Source organism: Protopterus annectens, chromosome 15.part0 (genome assembly GCF_019279795.1).
Source record: "Protopterus annectens isolate FY-2018-M chromosome 15.part0, PAN1.0, whole genome shotgun sequence".
Lineage (NCBI taxonomy): Eukaryota > Metazoa > Chordata > Ceratodontiformes > Protopteridae > Protopterus > Protopterus annectens.
This window is the reverse complement of record NC_056749.1, coordinates 274013418-274033053: the sequence shown is the minus strand read 5'-3', so window position 1 is coordinate 274033053 and position 19636 is coordinate 274013418.

The window sequence follows — 19636 nt, the reverse complement described above, 5'->3', positions numbered from 1 at the left end:
GTGGTGGGCAGTGGAGTTCAGGTGTGTTTTTGCCTAGGATGTCTCTTTTGTTTGTTTATGTTTTTGTTGAGGACCTCCGCATATGTGGGTGTGTGTTGTGTAAATGTGGGTGGTGTTTGAGGTGTGGTGTTTGTATTGACAGCCTTCTCAGCACAAAATATATGGGTACTTTGGTATCCTAAATTTCACTCAACTAAAAACAATTCCTTCCAAAATCAAGAGACAATTATTTAAAGAGACATATAAACTCCATAACACTTCACAGAAAGTTTATTTTGAACTACTAATTCTCCTATACTTGTAGGACCCTTTATACCCAAAACAAATAATATTGATTAAAATAACTAACCTTTTGTGGAGTGGAAGAACTGATAGATCCAAAAATTAAATAAATACTTTAATGACACTTACTGTACTGTCAACAAAATAAACACCAATTATTTAAAGAGACACTGTAGAATATAGAGAGTAAATTTGGCAACTGAGGTTAACTGCAGCTTCCCCTCCTGGTTTAAGGGATAGTATAGTTTTACAACCAGCTGTCAGGATAAGAGCCATGAAATTATGATAAAAAGATAAATTACAAAAGTTTTAAAAGTTTAATATACACTTTAGTTATTTTATGGGCTGTATATGAAATTTACCTTTTTATCTTTTTACTAATGGTTGGGGGTAGGATATGTTAAGGGAATAGTTTAAGAGAAATGCCTGTTTTATTTATTAAATAGTTATTTTAATCAATGTTATTTATTTTGATTATAAAGAATCTTACAAGTGCAGGCAGTCCCCAAGTAACAGACATCTGACTTGCAGACAACCCACAGACAAGAACGGCTGATGCAATGTTGGAAATAACGTGAAAATAAATAAAATTATATAACTGTGTCACAAATCTCAATGGCAACACACAGATCTGCTCTGAGTTACACCACAATGGCACTAAATATACAGAACCAATTGATATTGCCAACATCCTGGTAGATAGGTTCAGTGCTAACTTTGCCACTCTCTCACCCCCTAAAGGGCCCATCTCTATACCGGAAGAATGCAAAGTTCCTGTATTCACGGCTGCAGAGATAAAAAACACACTCTCCAAAGCCAAGAACACAGCATCCATGGGACCTGACAACATCCCAGGCTGTGTTTTACATGAGCTACAGAATTAACTGGCACCCCACCTAAGTACCACATTCAATCATAGCCTCATCTCAGGCTTTGTGTCCACTGACTGGTGCACAGCAACAGTTATCCCACTTCACAAAGGGGGAGCCACCACGGACCCTGGGAACTACTGCTCCATTAGCCTGATGAGCCTGGTCTGCAAGGCTATGGAACGTATCATCATGGAACTTATAAACTATGACATTGGTAATCTCCAAACTCTGGACCCCACCCAGTTCAGGTTTGTAAAAGGCAGATCATGTCTCTTAAACCTGATAGACTTCTTTGAAGCGGTCACCAAAGCCATAGAAGAGGGTAAGGTGGTTCACACAGCTTATCTAGATCTCGCCAAGGCTTTCAATGCCATCCCCCACTCAGGAATTATAGATAAACTCACTAAAATAGGTATAAATCCCTATGTCACAAGATGGGTTGCCAACTGGCTCACTCACAGAACCCACACTGCGAAAGTAGCAGACTCTAAATCCAACTTCAGACCAGTGACAAGTGGAGTACCACAGGGTTCAGTCCTGGGTCCTCTCCTGTTTCATATCTACTTCTCTGAAGTACAGGCTAGCACAGAAGGTCTTTGGCTAACAAAGTTCACAGATGACTGCAAACTAGGAGCCATAATCAAAACTCCTAATGATGTGGGCATCCTGCAAAAGGGCCACACTGAGACAGATGCCTGGTGTCAAAGCCATGGCCTCATGCTCAGTGTCAAAAAGTGCATTTTCATCCCTTTTGGTAAAAACTCTGTACCGATGAACTACCACATAGGCAGTAGTCTACTTAACACCAAAAACGTGATAAAAGACCTTGGGACACAAGTGGACAGTAGTCTCTCCTTTGATAATCACATTGCCACAGTAGTAAGGAAATCCTTCTACATGGCACACCACATCACAAAAGGCTTCTCATCCAGGAAAAAAAAGGTCATTGTTCTCCTCTACTCATCACTCATTAGACCCATTATAGAGTACAACGCCCCTTTTGGTATGTACCTCACAAGACATCTACAACAACTGGAAAGGTCGCAGAAATACCTCACAAAGAGGATTACCAGCTTCAAACAGATGCCTTACGCAGACCGTCTAAAAAAACTCCAGCTTTACTCCGTCGCATATCGCCTACTCAGAGGCGATCTCTGCCTAACATACAAAGCTATGTCAAACCCAGAGCTGTTGGACATGCTCCATCTAAAGAAATCCCAATCCCCTCGAACTACACACTCTAGGGACCTAAACCTTTTCACCACAATAAACAGAACATGCTGCAGGGTTATATTCCTGTCCCAGAGACTTCCCATACTCTGGAACAAACTACCTATCTATATCAAACAAAGCTCCTCATTAGCACTCTTCAAGAAAAATCTTGATGATTGGATGGGAGATAGGAAATTCACCCTGGGATCACGTCTGTGGCTCTGCTTGACAGGGGCACAGGAAAATAATTTTCTTGGGTGGTGAAAGCCAGGGTACCATTGGGCTAGGCTTATATAGGCCCTAGGGCCAATAGCCTAGTACCTACCTATGAACCTATGAATAAATAAAAATCTTTAAAGTTGCCCAAATCTTAAAATGAAGAATTATGTTTTTCTTTCCTTTTCCTCATTTCCCCATTCATGAAGCTGCTCGCACATCTTGTTAGAGCAGTTAATTCTACCTTCACGGAGAACAAGAGATGTGATTGGTAAGAGCTCAATGCATTGGCGATCTGATTCGTCAAGATTGCTGGCTTGTACAGTACACAGTATTGAGGCAGTTATTGTACTGTACAGTAGAATGGGCAAATGACATTGTGGCCCATTAAGGTCTAAGTGACAGTAGGAGGTCTGACAGAGGTCTGAAAGTTCAGGAAAGAGTGGAAAACATTAATGGGTGATACCTGTAGTATAGAAATGGGAAGTGAAGCTTAAAAAGAGGTAAGTTTAACATATTTATTGTATGGAATGTTCTACTGTACTGTACTGCATTACAGTACAGTAGAACATTTCATGTAAGTGTTTCGACTTACATACAAATTTGACTTAAGGACAGACTAAAAAATGGACCTTGTCCTTAACTCAGGGACTGCCTGTATAGGAGAGCTGGAAATTTGAAATAAACTTTCTGTGAAGCTTTATGGAGTGTGCATGTCTCTTTAAATAATTGCCTCTTGATGTTTAAATTAATTGTTTTCAATCGGAGCACAATGTGGGTTATAAAAGGAAGGGGAGATGAAATAATGGCATTCTGACAAAGTCGCCCAAGTGGAATGAAAGTGCTTAATTTTTGGTGTTTATTTTGTTGATGCTATGGTAAGTGTCATTAAAGCATTTATTAATTTTTGGATGTGTCTGCTCTTCCACTCCCAAAATGGTTTTAGTCATTATTTCAAGACTGGTATTACCCTACTGTGGTGATATTGCAGAGGCACAGAGGGAGGCAGAGTAACTTAGTGCTTATTATATCTTTCTGGTTCTTGGGCACACTTAGTTTGCCCAAAAGATAAGACAACTCGATGAAGGAGGAAGTTGGAGTTTTATGCAATGAAAAAATTCCTCAGTTATACAGTCATAACAGGCAGGGAGGCAGTAATAGCCATATATCTGAAATCCTGGCCAGTATGCCTGCTACTTCAAAAGGACAACAAGCTACATGGAATGCACTAAAGACAGAGTGTTTTGGGAAGCTCTAGATACCTCAAGAGCTTTACATGGATTCATATAAATTCATGACAATTTAAAAATTGCTGGGGATTCTTAGGGCACAAATGCCCCTTAACTGTACTACAATGACAGCAGAACAGGTTAAAGTAGAATGAAAACCATGAGAATAAACGCTTAAGATTTAAAGAAATAGTCACATAAGAACAAAGGTATTCTTACCAACTACACAAATTATATCACCTTTGTTTTTATTGCTGACTTTGATGGAACTCTGTTGAGGCTTTTGATGCTGGTTTCCAACCAGGCCTTCAGCTGTAAGTAGAAGAGTTAACCCCTACATCCAAATTAGAAGAGGTGCTGACAATTGTGGAAGTTGTATACAATTTACAGATGAAAACATAGGATGTTTAAAGATAAAATGTTGGTTAAGTGGCAAAACTGCCAGTGGTGGACTGCATATGTAATATATGAAAATTTAAGCTTAGATAAAAAGGTTATTTGCTATGAGAGGTTTAAGTGTAGTGTGATAGAGGATGGCATGATTGCCACAACTTTTGTGGAGGGTGATGATAACACTAGCACCAATGTAAGCACCTGATGGCAGGATGACACCCACTGTGACATCAAGATGACCGGCACCAATGGTGTTTCAATCCCCGCACTGCCAACCAAGGGTGAAATAATATCAAGAAAGTACACAAAAGTCTATTTCAATAATGCATTCACAAAATACAATCTGGTTCCAAGACAATAAGGGAAATATGCATTGCTGTCCTAGGTATGCACTTCTGATGTCCATACCCAGACTGAACTGCACACAGACCACTTACAGTGCTGAGTCTTTAGCCAAGCAACCCGAGACCCATTTGTCACCACTCTCTCTCTGTAAACCAGTGCCCCTTTATTTATATTATCTGCCTTTCGCACGTGTTATTTACATGCTTAAACACACACAGACACACACACACACACACACACACACACACACACACACACACACACACACACACACACACACACACACACACACACACACACAAAATGCCCAATTTTCAGTAATGCTGGCAGAATTCTTCAATTCCCCACAGCTTTATTTCTGGCATGATAGTACTGCCAGCACCCTGGAACATCCAGGGACTTCCAGTTACCTGATGTTCTTAAATTAGGCTAAATAGAAGTTGTATAAATTAATCTCTTTCACGGGTAGTAGCTCTAAACAGCTAAATGGGAGACATGTTCCACACAGTTTATTAATTAGTGCTGTAAATAATGTTTATCATCTTCTTAGGCAAATATAGGTGCATAAATACACTTATAATAGATGAGGGATGCTAGCCATAAAATCTTGCATGAACATTTTTTAAATAATGAGGACACCAGGGCAAATACAGATTAAAATATATGCATGTTTACACATAAAGAGAAATAAAATAGGACACACATAGAAAACCTAAACTCAAGATACCTATGTTCTCTCTTACTGCAGAAATACTGTTTGTAAAGTCAAATGTTGGATACATTAATAACTAGTACTCACTGGTGGGTCCACCACAAACAAGACAGCATCTTCTTTTCCTCCTAATGTAGCATAGCATATAGTTTTACATAATGTTTTCCCCAGCCCCAATGTTCATCAAATGGCATCATATTCCTTTTGCTGGTCTCAGAAAAACAAGTAATTTGACCATTTTTTCTGTGTTATAGAGATTGCAAATACACATTCATGTCTCTTTCCTCTCCTTGGCTTCACACTGGTATGGTTTAGTGATATATTAGCCATTAAGTCCATCAGATATTACAGCAATTGAATTGCAAAAGGAAAAAGCAATTCCCCTTTGTCTTTCATCTTTTTATAGTCACAAGAGAAGACAGCCGGTCTAGAGATGTAATACATTCAAAAGTAACTATTTATTCTTTTATATTAAAAAAGTCACACCTTCCTAAGCCATGAGAACAAATACAGCGACTGCAGATTAACAAGAGACGAGAAGAGAAAGAAAATGCATTACATTTTTAACTCAGTTTCCTTTAACCTGGTAGTACCAGAGGCATCATATGTTGAATTCCTTTACATCATGTCTTGTTAAAGAGATTAGTTGCAGAAGTTCAAATTATATGGTTTCCTATCTAAAAAAAATAATTTTGATATCTAAAGCTGACAATATGGTCTAGACGTTTGCACCTTCTAAATGGCATAATGAATGAGGCAAACGGAAAACTATCTTGATTATTAAAAAGCCCAAAGCTAGTTTGACTCCTGCAAAAAGTACAGACTGTTATTTGCTCTTAAATCATTTTACAGTTTGTTATCATAATCATATCTTTGTGAATATACAATACAAATTATATGCTTCTTGTTTACGTAATAACCAAATATTAATAATAGTCTTGAGGAGATATGAAGCACAGTCCTATAAAGGAAGTTCTGGAGCTGAGGGTGGTTTTTTTTTACTGTTTTATTGTTTTTTTAGTCTTTACAATGTTGTTGTTGTCTTTTGGCTTTTCCCAGTAAGGGGTCGCCACAGCGGAACTCCGGTCCGCTAATGATTGGCAGTAGATTTTTACGAAACGCCGAGGTGCCAGCTCGACGCCCGACCTTCAACGAAGGCACGCCCATTTACGCACGCATGTCTTTTGAATGCTGCCCAACTGTGGGGAGGACATGCAGACTCCACACAGAAGGCACTCCCAAGCCCAGCCGAGAATCAAACGGGAGAATCTCTTGCTGTGAGGTAACAACGCTACCGCCGTATAAAACTAAATATAAATGTGATGCTATAATTACTAGTAACCTTCTAGTGTGCCTTTAGCAGTTAACAGGGATTTTCATTGTTATTAATAACTTATTAACATTTAGTACACAACGAGCTTCCTATGAATACCTGATCAGTAATTAAATCAACCTGCACATACATATTATTTAACTTTTAAATGTTTGATTCTTTGGGTAAATTCCCTAATATTTTTGCAGGAGACTTTAGCAGCAAACTATTTAGGTATTTTTCTTTTGCCTTCTTACTGTCCTGACAGTCCTATAGTATGCTAGAGAACAGCGGGGTGCCTGTGCTTTAAGCAACGTTCAGCTTACTTTTTAAACATATAAATTATGAGTATTAATAATTAGTTTGTTGATTTAAGAGTCTAGGGCATTTTGGGGAAATTATGAATGTAGAAGTTTAGGGGACATGTAATGGTATGTCTTTGAGTTTACATGGTGGAAAACTTTCATTGCAGGACTGTATGTACTGTGTAAAGCTGGTGGTAGCTAACAGTTCATATTTCATGTGCCACACGTCTGTTGTTTTATTCGTTTTTATTAATAATTTATTTATTGTAGATATTTCTTTCTACACTAAGTTTTGGGGTTTATGGGTGTTGGTGGGGGTTTAAGTATAGATCAAGTACAGTCCTTGCTTTGTTTTGGTTGCATTTCTTTGATTGGATAGTATAGACAAGTTCAAACCACATCAACTTCCTCCAAGTAAAAGGCAAACCCACCCCCAAGGTAAGCAGGAAAGAACAATTAACCCATTGTATGCTTCTTTAAAAATCCAGCTTCTTGTAAAACAAGTATGTATGCAGTAAATATATTTGTATATGTGTAAATATAAATATAGCTCATCAGTTCGAAAACACGCTTAAAAGACCTTTTAAAAGTATATTCAGAAAAATTTAAAAACCATGCTAACATTAAAACCAATAGTTATGGTAACAGTAAAAAGTGAGAAGTCAAGAATGAAGTATAAAATTGAAAACAGTATAAAATAAAATACTTTACCACTGTGTGAAAAAGTATTAAAATCTTAAATAACTTTCAATAGTAGTTAATAAAGACAGTTCTAAAAAGTAGGATGAAGAAATATACAACGGAACACTTATATTAGCCCCATGTTGTCTGAATTTAAAACCATCAAGCTAAAAAGCTATAAAGACTGGAGCAAAGAAAACCATCCTGCAAAGGATGTCCGGTGAATATGATAAAAGATGAGATAAGAGTGTACACATTCACATAAACAACTCTAAATGCAAACACATTCATGTATAGATAACAACTAAGTGAATGTGAATAACCATGCATATGTATAAACATGTATATACCTAACTGAACAAATAAGTACATTTTTGACTATTTAGATAAATATTTAACATACCCTGTTTAAGCAAAAATATGAAACCTTTCTTGCAGGCTGAAGTGAATAGGGTATATATTCACCTCATTAAACTCTTTAGCTTAAGGATGCAAGATATGGAATAAACTTCATTCAGTCCTGGCGGGTAGCAGGCCCTAGTATGAAGTTACCATATTAATCCCAGTTTTTCTAGGAATAATGAACTAGGGCCACCCCTTCCATCACTCGTAACCTGGTCAATCACTCTAAATTTAAAAGAGTGTAATGGGAAAGCACTCACATGTCTAGCCAGAGCATTTTCCTGCTTTGATGTTCTAATGCTGTAAAGGTGTTCGTAAACCCTTTCTTTTAGTTTCCTGTCCGACTTCCCAATATAAAAAGCTGGGCAGGCTTGACATTGGGCCAAATAGACTATACTTTTAGTATTACAGTCAAATTTACCCTTTGACGCATAGGGCACTCCTCTGATCGAGAAGTTGTCCCCAATCTCCATGAAGAGGCATTGGGGCACATGCTACACTTTATCATAATTTCCTCCTGCTTCCAAAATTGTCTTCCTTCCTAGTCTGTAATAAGCTTTTTAAATTCCTGCCACGTCTAAAAGCTACTCTAGGGGGATCCCTCAATTTAGCATATAAATTGTGGTCAAGGACTATTAAATCCCAGTTCTTATTAATGATGTCTTTGATATCATAACTATTGCTACTAAAAGTAGTAATAAAAGTGGACCCTACTAAAGGTGCATCATCATGAACCATCCAGACTTGGTTGATTTCCATTTGTTCCTCATTAATTTTAACCCCCAGTATAGGTTGGTACATGCCCCTATGCCTCTTGCTTTGTACTTCTCTTACCAGTTCCCTAACCATAGGTAGAGGGTATCCCCTCTTGATAAACATATCCTGAAGTTGATTCCATTCTAGTAAAAACTCCTCTTGTGTGGAAACCATCCGAGCTGCTCGTACCAGTTGGCCTTTTACCACTGAACACTTTTGAAATAGTGGATGACAACTGTCAAAATGTAAAAAAGCGTTCGAGTAGGTATCTTTCCTGAAAATACGAGCTGTATAGCAACCATTAATTAGGTCCTTTTTTAAGTCAACATCCAGGTAAGCTATTCTTTCCATGTGGAAAGTATGTGTGAACTGTAAAAAAAAAACAGTGGTATTATTGAGGTATGTCACTAGATTGTTAGCTTCCACCTCATCACCCTTAAACAACATAAAGATATCGTCCAGGTATCTTGTATAAAAGTGTATTTGGCTTCTAATTTCAGGTACATTTAAAATAAACTCCCCTTCCCAAGAAGCCATCACTAGGTTGGTGAAGCTGGCTCCACATGGGGAGCCCATTGCTATGCCAATGGACTGGGCGAAAAACCTGTTGTTGAAGGTAATATAATTATTAGACAACAATATGTCCAACAGTTCAGTGAGCAGAGAAATTAAACTTCTAGGGGCTTCCAGTTCTAGCAGTAACAGGCTGAGCCATTCTACACCCTCAACATGTGGGATGGATGTGTACAAATCTTTAACGTCTATAGTTAGGAAATTGAAGCCCTCATTAAGCTGTAAATCCTGTATACTCCTTAAAAAGGATCATGAGTCTTTGCAGATCTGTTTTTGTAATTTTACATATTTCTGCAAAAAATGGTCAATATATTTGGCTAATGGGTAAGTGATGTTATTCCTGGAATCCACAAGAGGTTTCATTGGTGGATCCGAGACACTCTTGTGGATCTTGAGGATGCCAAACAAAGTTGGAATTCTAGGTGCTGGCATACATAAGAAATTGTATATATCCATGTCAATCCTTGCCTCAATAAACAGTTCTTCTAAGTTAGCATGAATTCTCCCGTAAGCAATATTTAATTCATTACGGGACACTGATACTAATACCTGTTCAAGTTCCTGTAGTTCACCCTGGGAAGACCCTGCCTCAGGTTGTACCCCGAGGCTTGTGACCGAAAATTCTGCTGGTTTCCAAAGTTGATGTTATTATTCCTGTATTGGTTACCAGTTTAATTCTGGCCTCATGTAGTTTCCCTTGAGGTGCCTATGGCCTGAACTACAGGAACTTGAACAGGTATTAATATCAGACCCACAAGAACCCAGTGCGGAGAACAACTTTGAACTAGTATACAATAGCCAAAATGACTTTAAAAATTTTAATTTTTCCACACTGAAAGTGAGCATTGAGCTAGCAGATTTATTAGCGAAAGGATTAACCTTTGTTCAATCTCACAAAGCCTCCTTTGCTGAAACTATAATTGACTTAAAATTATTCACAAGGAAGCTTAACTTTAGTTACTTGTTTGGGGCTAGACAACAACCTCAGAATCCGTTCTATGTACATAGTACCTATTGCCCCCATTACACCTGACATTAACAATGTTTGAACATGTTTGTGAAGTGGACTTATTCAATTGTATTTGTGTACAAAATCAAAGTAAAGGGAAGGGTCACAATGTTACTAAGGAAGAAGAACTAGCACTTAATTTGGTTCAACAGGCATAGGTGAGGGTGATGCAACCTGACAAGGGTGGAGGACAGGTTATAATGAATAATGATGAATATGTCAATAGAATAGAATGGAAAGGATAGTAATGACTGAAGCATACACGGAGGTGTCCCATAACAAATTAAATATCGCTTACAGGAGAATTCATGCTAACTTAGAAGAACTGTTTATTGAGGCAAGGATTGACATGGATATATACAGTTTCTTATGTATGCCAGCACCTAGAATTCCAACTTTGTTTGGCATACCCAAGATCCACAAGAGTGTCTCGGATTCACCAATGAGACCTCTTGTGGATTCCAGGAATAGCATCACTTACCCATTAGCCAAATATATTGACCATTTTTTGAAAAAAAAAAATGTAAAATTACAAAAACAGATCTGCAAGGACTCATGGTCCTTTTTAAGAAGTATACAGGATTTACAGCTTAATGAGGGCTTCAATTTCCTAACTATAGACGTTAAAGATTTGTACACGTCCATCCCACATGTTGAGGGTGTAGAACGGCTCAGCCTGTTACTGCTAGAACTGGAAGCCCCTAGAAGTTTAATTTCTCTGCTCACTGAACTGTTGGACATAGTGTTATCTAATAATTATATTACCTTCAACAACAGGTTTTTCGCCCAGTCCATTGGCGTAGCAATGGGCTCCCCATGTGGAGCCAGCTTCACCAACCTAGTGATGGCTTCTTGGGAAAGGGAGTTTATTTTAAATGTACCTGAAATTAGAAGCCAAATACACTTTTATACAAGATACCTGGACGATATCTTTATGTTGTTTAAGGGTGATGAGGTAGAAGCTAACAATCTAGTGACATATTTCAATAATACCACTGTTTTTTTACAGTTCACACATACTTTCCACATGAATAAAGAATAGCTTACCTGGATGTTGACTTAAAATGGACCTAATTAATGGTTGCTATACAGCTCGTATTTTCAGGAAAGATACCTACTCGAACGCTTTTTTACATTTTGACAGTTGTCATCCACTATTTCAAAAGCATTCAGTGGTTAAAGGCCAACTGGTACGAGCAGCTTGGATGGTTTCCACACAAGAGGAGTTTTTACTAGAATGTAATCAACTTCAGGATATGTTTATCAAGAGGGGATACCCCCTACCTATAGTTAGGGAACTGGTAAGAGAAGTACAAAACAAGAGGCATAGGGGCATGTACCAACCTATACTGGGGGTTAAAATTAATGAGGAACAAATGGAAATCAACCAAGTTTGGATGGTTCATGATGATGCACCTTTAGTAGGGTCCACTTTTATTATTACTTTTAGTAGCAATAGTTATGATTTCAAAGACAGAACTGGGATTTAATAGTCCTTGACCACAATTTATATGCTAAATTGAGGGACCCCCCTAGAGTAGTTTTTAGACGTGGCAGGAATTTAAAAAGCTTATTACAGACTAGGAAGGAAGACAATTTTGGAAGCAGGAGGAAATTATGATAAAGTGTAGCATGTGCCCCAATGCCTCTTCATGGAGATTGGGGACAACTTCTCGATCAGAGAAGTGCCCTACGCGTCAAAGGGAAAATTTGACTGTAATACTAAAAGTATAGTCTATTTGGCCCAATGTCAAGCCTGCGCAGCTTTTTATATTGGGAAGTCGGACAGGAAACTAAAAGAAAGGGTTTACGAACACCTTTACAGCATTAGAACATCAAAGCAGGAAAATGTTCTGGCTAGACATGTGAGTGCTTTCCCATTACACTCTTTTAAATTTAGAGTGATTGACCAGGTTACGAGTGATGGAAGGGGTGGCCCTAGTTCATTATTCCTAGAAAAACTGGGATTAATATGGTAACTTCGTACTAGGGCCTGCTACCCGCCAGGACTGAATGAAGTTTATTCCATATCTTGCATCCTTAAGCTAAAGAGTTTAATGAGGTGAATATATACCCTATTCACTTCAGCCTGCAAGAAAGGTTTCATATTTTTGCTTAAACAGGGTATGCTAAATATTTATGTAAATAGTCAAAAATGTACTTATTTGTTCAGTTAGGTATATACATATTTATACATATACATGGTTATTCACATTCACTTAGTTGTTATCTATACATGAATGTGTTTGCATTTAGAGTTGTTTATGTGAATGTGTACACTCTTATTTCATCTTTTATCATATTCACCAGACGTCCCTTATAGGATGGTTTTCCCTGCTCCAGTCCTTATAGCTTTTTAGCTTGATGGTTTTAAATTCAGACAACATGGGGCTAATATAAGTGTTTTGTTATATATTTCTTCATCCTACTTTTTAGAACTGTCATTATTAACTACTATTGAAAGTTATTTAAGATTTTAATACTTTTTTACACAGTGGTAAAGTATTTTATTTTATACTGTTTTCAATTTTATACTTCATTCTTGACTTCTCACTTTTTACTGTTACCTTAACTATTGGTTTTAATGTTAGCATGGTTTTTAAATTTTTCTGAATATACTTTTAAAAGGTCTTTTAAGAGTGTTTTCGATCTAATGAGCTATATTTATATTTACACATATACAAATATATTTACTGCATACATACTTGTTTTACAAGAAGCTGGATTTTTAAAGAAGCATACAATGGGTTAATTGTTCTTTCCTGCTTACCTTTGGGGTGAGTTTGCCTTTTGCTTGGAGGAAGTTGATGTGGTTTGAACTTGTATATACTGTTTGAAACATTCTTGTTGCAACTGTCTGATGAAGTCTCACTAAGGGGTGAGATGAAAAGCGCTTTATGGTTACTGTTTTTTATTGTTTTTATCATTTGTTTGAAGTCTGATGAATAAACTTTGTAAACTACTACTGTGTGCGTGCCTCAAGCCCTCTTGCCTGCATTCCTATTTTTGCAGTTACCTGTTTCAGTATTCCAAGTCTGTCTAGGGTCCATATTCTGTTATTATATTTAACTATTACTAATGCCATAATGTCTTCTTTATCTTCATAGTTATAAATGATTTCAGGATTAATCACATTTGTTTTCCATGAAATTGTTACCCCTTTTGTCTTTGTCTTATTAGTGGAATGCGCCCATATCATATATTCCTTAGGATTCCATTTGTAATTGTCATTTGTTTTGAAATGAGTTTCTTGAAGGAAGACAATTTGTGCTTTGTTCAGTTTTAAATATTTCAGTAGATTTGATCTCTTGCTAGGATGGTTTAAGCCATTGGTATTTAAAGATAATAAAGTTAAATCCATCTTAGGTTATTTACACTATGTATTTTTTTGTTTTACTGTGACTGGTAAACATTTTCCTCTGATTGCTATAAAGGATATGTTTTAAGCTTTTAAAGGAAATTATCAGTTTTATACTTTCAGTGTTTATCAAAAGTAATGTTTTTGTCAGGCATACTAAAAATGTTTTTGTGAAATAAATTTAAATTAATAAATGTTAACAAAACTAAGATCCGCACTAGCCATGGAATGAAAATCATTCCTAATCTAATGGATAAACCTAAATCCATCAGATTATCACTCATGCTTTGACAATCCAGAACATCTGAGCTCCATAAATTGAATTATCATATGGAGAATATTTGTAATGGGAATAAGCAATATTTATGTTATTTTGAACAGATATAGTACTAGTGTTGATTAGACAAAATTCTAATACAATATAAATGTCTACTTATTGTATAAGCAATTAATATTTACATGAAAGATAGATGACAAACAATTCAATCATAGTAAAGTAGAATGTATCATATATAAAACCTCAGTAAAAGATTATAGCACACAGTTATTTAATATATTCACCCTTTTTGATGAAGTCTTTCAAAACGTATTACTTGATATAAATAGATGATTATAATATTTATACCTAATGTTTATAATACAATGTATTTTACTGGATATATCAGAAGTTATATTTCATTGTTTGCCAGCATTTAAGTAATCACTTTGTTTGTTGCTAACTTACTTAAAGCATCAAGTTTGTTTTATGTAAACATTGATGAAAGTTAGTGCATTTTAATTGTCAGTGCATCCCTCTTCCCCGTATTTCCTACACATAAGGATTTTCATATCTGTCATTTCTTATTATAAAATGAGTGAAATTATAGGTTAAAAACAACAAATTCACTTATTGTGATTAATGATTACAACTTCCCTTTCCATATTCATAAATTGCCATTTTATGCCATATACTGAAAGTTTTTAAATTTAAATGGCAACATTCTATTTTATATAATCATCAAAGGTTAAACTGAGTGATTATCATCAATGTAATACTATTTGTTCAGAATATGATTGTTACATTCTGTGACATTCCTAGTTCAGGCTTCTATTGTTTCCTTTGAACAACTTTGTTAGTTTGATGTCATGTATAAAACATTATTTACCTTGGTAACAGCTTAAGTACTATGTATGGTCAAGATGTATTACAAAACTAAAATTGAAGTTAAAGCAATTATATTTATTTATTTATTTATTTATTGCAGTTGGTTTACCAGGATAGTCCATTGGGCCACAAGGAACCCATTTTCAATGGAGTCCTGGGGAGAAAAGCTCCAAAAATACATTTTACATTCTTACAAACATATATTCACACATACATTTAAAGTTTAACAATAGGTAAAAAAGAAAGAAAGCAAAAAATGTAACAGCTAAATACAATGTGCAGAAAGTACATAATAATAATATTTATTAGCTCAGAAATATCCATTTAATACAGAGTAGTTAGGAAAAATTAGTTACTGGAAAGGAAGAGGAGGTTCAGTGACATGATGAAGTGGAGGAAGAAGAGAATATATGGGCTTATCTAATAACTTATATAGAAATCTGGGTAGATTAAGATGAAGCAGAGCACTGGCGGATGAGAGAAGCAGAAGAGTAGGTTATGTAGGGTGGGAGCAGGAGCATTCCCACTGAGATGCTAGGTGTGTATAGAGAGATTTTTTGAAAGCAGAGTGATTAGAAGTGGTGCGGATGAGTGAAGGAAGGGAGTTCCAGATGCGAGCTAGGTTGAAAGATAGCAGGTTTTTGCCTGGGGGATATGTAGGTTTATGGACTTTGAGTAGGTTTTGATTGTTTGATGTCAATACTCTATTGGGTAGATGCATATCAAATGCGGAAGAAAGGGAAGGACAGAGGGAGGGGTTGAGAATAAGTTTGTGGGCTAGAGTTAGCTGAGTGTAAGTGAGTTGATTGGGAAGTTCTAGCCATTTTAGTTTCTGGAGGGAGAAACAGTGGTGGGTGGAAGACTTGTGGCTGGTGGCAAATTTTGCAATTTTGTTGTAACAAGAGGAAAGTTGTTTTTTGAGGGAGGATTGCAGATTAGTTAGGAGTGAGGCACCATAGAGAAAGGAGGGGATAAGGAAGGATGAAGCAAGTGTTATTTTAGTAGCAGAGGTAAGGTAGGCATTTTGTCTATAAAGCATACCAAGTTTTTGTTGGGTTTTTTTGATATTTTTTTGTAGATGAGAGGTAAATTTAAGTTGGTTGTCTATTTGTACCCCAAGTAGCTTGGTCTCTGTCACCAATTCTAGGGGAGAGTTATTTTGGCTAGTGATTGAAAATGTGTTCAGATTGAGATGAGTAGCTTTAGAAGGAGTAAAAATCATTAGCTTGGTCTTGGAGGTGTTAAGAGCTAGGTGATTTTGTAACATCCATTGCTCTGTTGTAGAAAAGGCATCTTGAGTTAGTTTTTGAAGTGTAGAGATAGAGGTGGCTGAGCAGATGACAGTTGAATCATCAGCATATTGGATGATGTTAGAGAATGGGATTGATTTATTGAAGTCATTTATAAATATGTTGAAGAGAACAGGACCTAGAATGGAGCCTTGTGGAACACCTGTGGGGGTACTAAGGAATGAGGAGGTAGTTTTTTTCCATCTTACTGCTTGCTTCCGGTTGGATAGGTAACTAGAGAACCATTGCAAGGAAGAGGAAGAGAGGTTAAGTTCTGAGAGTTTAGTTATGAGCAGGCTATGTGAGATGGTATCGAAGGCTTTGGAGAGGTCTAGTAATAAGGTAGAGACAATTAGGCCAGAATCACGAGCTCTATTTACTGTTTCAAGGAAGGAGAGGAGGGCTGTCATTGTGCTGTGGTTAGGTCTAAAGCCGTGCTGTGTAGGAGTTATAAGGTGATTTTCTAGGAGATGAGGGAGGAGTTGAAGACGGACACATTTTTCTAGGATTTTGGAAATGGGGGACAGGATGGCTATGGGACGAAAGTTGTTGATGTTGTTATTGTTGCCCCCTTTGTGGAGAGGAATAATATATGCTTGTTTCCATATTTGGGGAACTGTGCATTCTTTTAGGGAACAGTTAATTAGGATGCTGATGGGATATGCAAGTGTTTCAGCAGCTACACTAAGAAAGTAGGAAGGTATATTGTCAGGGGCGTTGGTACATGGTTTCAATTTTAGAAGCAGTTTCTTTATAGAGGATGTAGACATGGGATTGAATGAGAGGAAAGTGGAGTTGGGGAGGGAGAGTTGGAGGGTAGAGGTGCTTGGAGTACACGTTCGGTAGTGGAAGTGGTAGAGGAGTTAGAAGATGGGGAACAGGAAGTAGAAGTGATGAAGGATAGGGTTTGAGGCGGAAGGGGTAGGGGGGTGTTAGAGGGCATAGTGGAGCTGGAGAATGAAGAGGTCAGTTTTGCAATTGAATCAATAAAAAATGAGTTAAATTGGGTGGCCAGATATAGTTCAGAGGCATTTGAGTCAGGGGTGGGAGTATCTGGTGTACTAGGATGAAGGAGACTGGAGATCCCTTTCCAGAATTTCTGAGGGTTATTTTTATTTTGGTTTTGGAGTGAAGAAAAATAGTTTCGTTGATCAGAGGTGATGAGTTTCTTTGCTTTATTTCAAAGCAGAAGAGGAGCGAAAAACTATCAGTAGAGCAGTGTTCTAGAAGGGTAAGTAGAATATGGGTGAGTGGAGAGGGCCTAGATATGGTGGGGAAGTGGACTAAAAGCGTCAGGGGAAAGAGTGAGTGACTGAGATGTGAGAACTAAGAGTCAGAAAGAGAGAATGTCAAGATCAGAAACAAGTCTAATGTCAAGGGGAAGGGATATCCTCTAGTGGATAGAAGTTATTTACTCACTAGGGAAAAAGGGCTAGGAAAATAAGGGGAGTAGGGAGCAACAGTGCTGTGAAAAAGAGAGAGGTGTGGAGAGGAGTAGAGTTGGGGGGGGGTTAGGCTGCTGGCACTCCAGGCAGGGAGAGTATGACTTCAGCTAGTAGAATTACAGGAGTTATCAGGCTTTGTAAACACACATACTTTCTTGAGAACTTTAGGGAGCCTCTCAGGAGCGGTTTCCTCAAGGGAAGCTGAAACGGCACAGGGTGGTTATTGCAAAAGCAATAGGGAGTACAGCTTTGGTTAGGTCCAGTATCCACCCAGGCAAAGACACATGGGGAGATTCGGGAAAAGAGAGCTGGAGGGCAGGAAGGAAGGTAGAAGTCTGTTAGTTACAGATAAAATACACTTAACAACTACTACTGTATAAAATATGGAGGTATGACTAAAACAGGCAAGTTCCACTGTTATTCACAGGAAACAACATGAAAATCTATCATGCACTATACAATTTAACATTGTTCAGTGGGCAGCAATAGGCACAATAGAAGAAAATAAGCATGTGCAGGAGGAGTAGGTGAACGCCTCAGTGCAATAGTGAACCTTCTCAGCCTTCCAGTACAACAAACCTTTTAACAGGAGAACTACAGCGACTGGATTATCCTAACCACATGCGAGAGGCTAGCGAACCAGGTGGGTTAGCGTCGCTAACAAACAAACACAGGTAACAAATAAACACGCTAACAAACGAACAAAGGTAAACCTCACAATACAACAGTGAAACTTTCCCAGCCCTGCAATACAATAAACGTATTCACAAGAAGCAAGTGGGCTATCGTCGCTAGCAAAAACAAACATAAGGTAAACCTCTCAATACAACAGTGAAACTTTCCCAGCCCTACAATACAATAACGTATTCACAAGAGAACTACAGTGACTGGAGTGACCTAACCACATGCGAGGGCTAGCGTACCATCTGGGCTAGCGTCGTTTAACAGCAAACACAAGGTAAGCCCCTCAATATAATAGTAATCTTCCCAGCCTTCCAGTACAAAAACGTATTCACAGGAAACCTACAGCAGCCAGACTAACCTAACCACATGCGAGAGGCTAGCGTACTAAACTGGGCTAGCGTTGCTTAACAGAAACAAACACAAGGTAATCCACACAACATAATTAGTGGACCTTCCCGACCTTCCAATACAGTAAGCTTATTTACAGGAGAACTACAGCGACTGGATTGACCTAAACACATGTGAGAGGCTAGCGTACCAAGCTGGGTTAGCGTCGCTACAAAAACAAATACAATAAAACCCCTCAATACAATGGTGGACCTTCTCACTTGTTATGCACATTTACTTATATAAGAAAATCATCATGCTTCCACTTGATGGTCAATATAGTATATGTCATTTATGGCAAGTTAAAACAGTTGTGTTATTATACTCAAGCCCATGTTACTAAACTGTCTATTGTCAATTTAATGCTATTTGTTCAGAATATGATTTTTACATTCTGTGCCATTTCAAGTTCAGGCTTCTATTTTTTCTCTTGAACAACTTTGACAGTTTGATGTCATGTATAAAACATTAGTTATCTTGGTAACCGCTTAAATATTATATATGATCAAGATGGATTACAAAAATTACAATTCAAGTTAAAGCAATTCCATGACTTGTTATACATATTTACTTATATAAGAAAGTCATTATGCTTCCCCTTGATGTTCAATGTAGTGTATGTCACTTATGACAACTTAAGACAGTAGTGTTATTATACACAAGCCCATGTTATTAAATGCTGTCTTTAATATCTAAATTCAGCAGACTGCCTCATCTTATATGACGATTATATATTTTATGTCTAGATTTACTAAAATCATACATTACATAACTAATGTGTGTGTTTTTTGTTTTGGCTGTTGCTTAGTTATTTGAGAGACCACAAGCTGTAATGTTTATTCTTATTATTAACTCCTTCCAAGCATGTTTATACAGTCCATAGACTTTAAATTATGAGACCCTTCTAGTTTCTTATTTGTTATAAGTATATTTCCATCCTTGCATACACACATATCAGTACTTCAAGCATGGGCAATAATGCCCATCCAGTTTTGCCAGAATACCATTCACTAATTCATGTGGTGTGTTT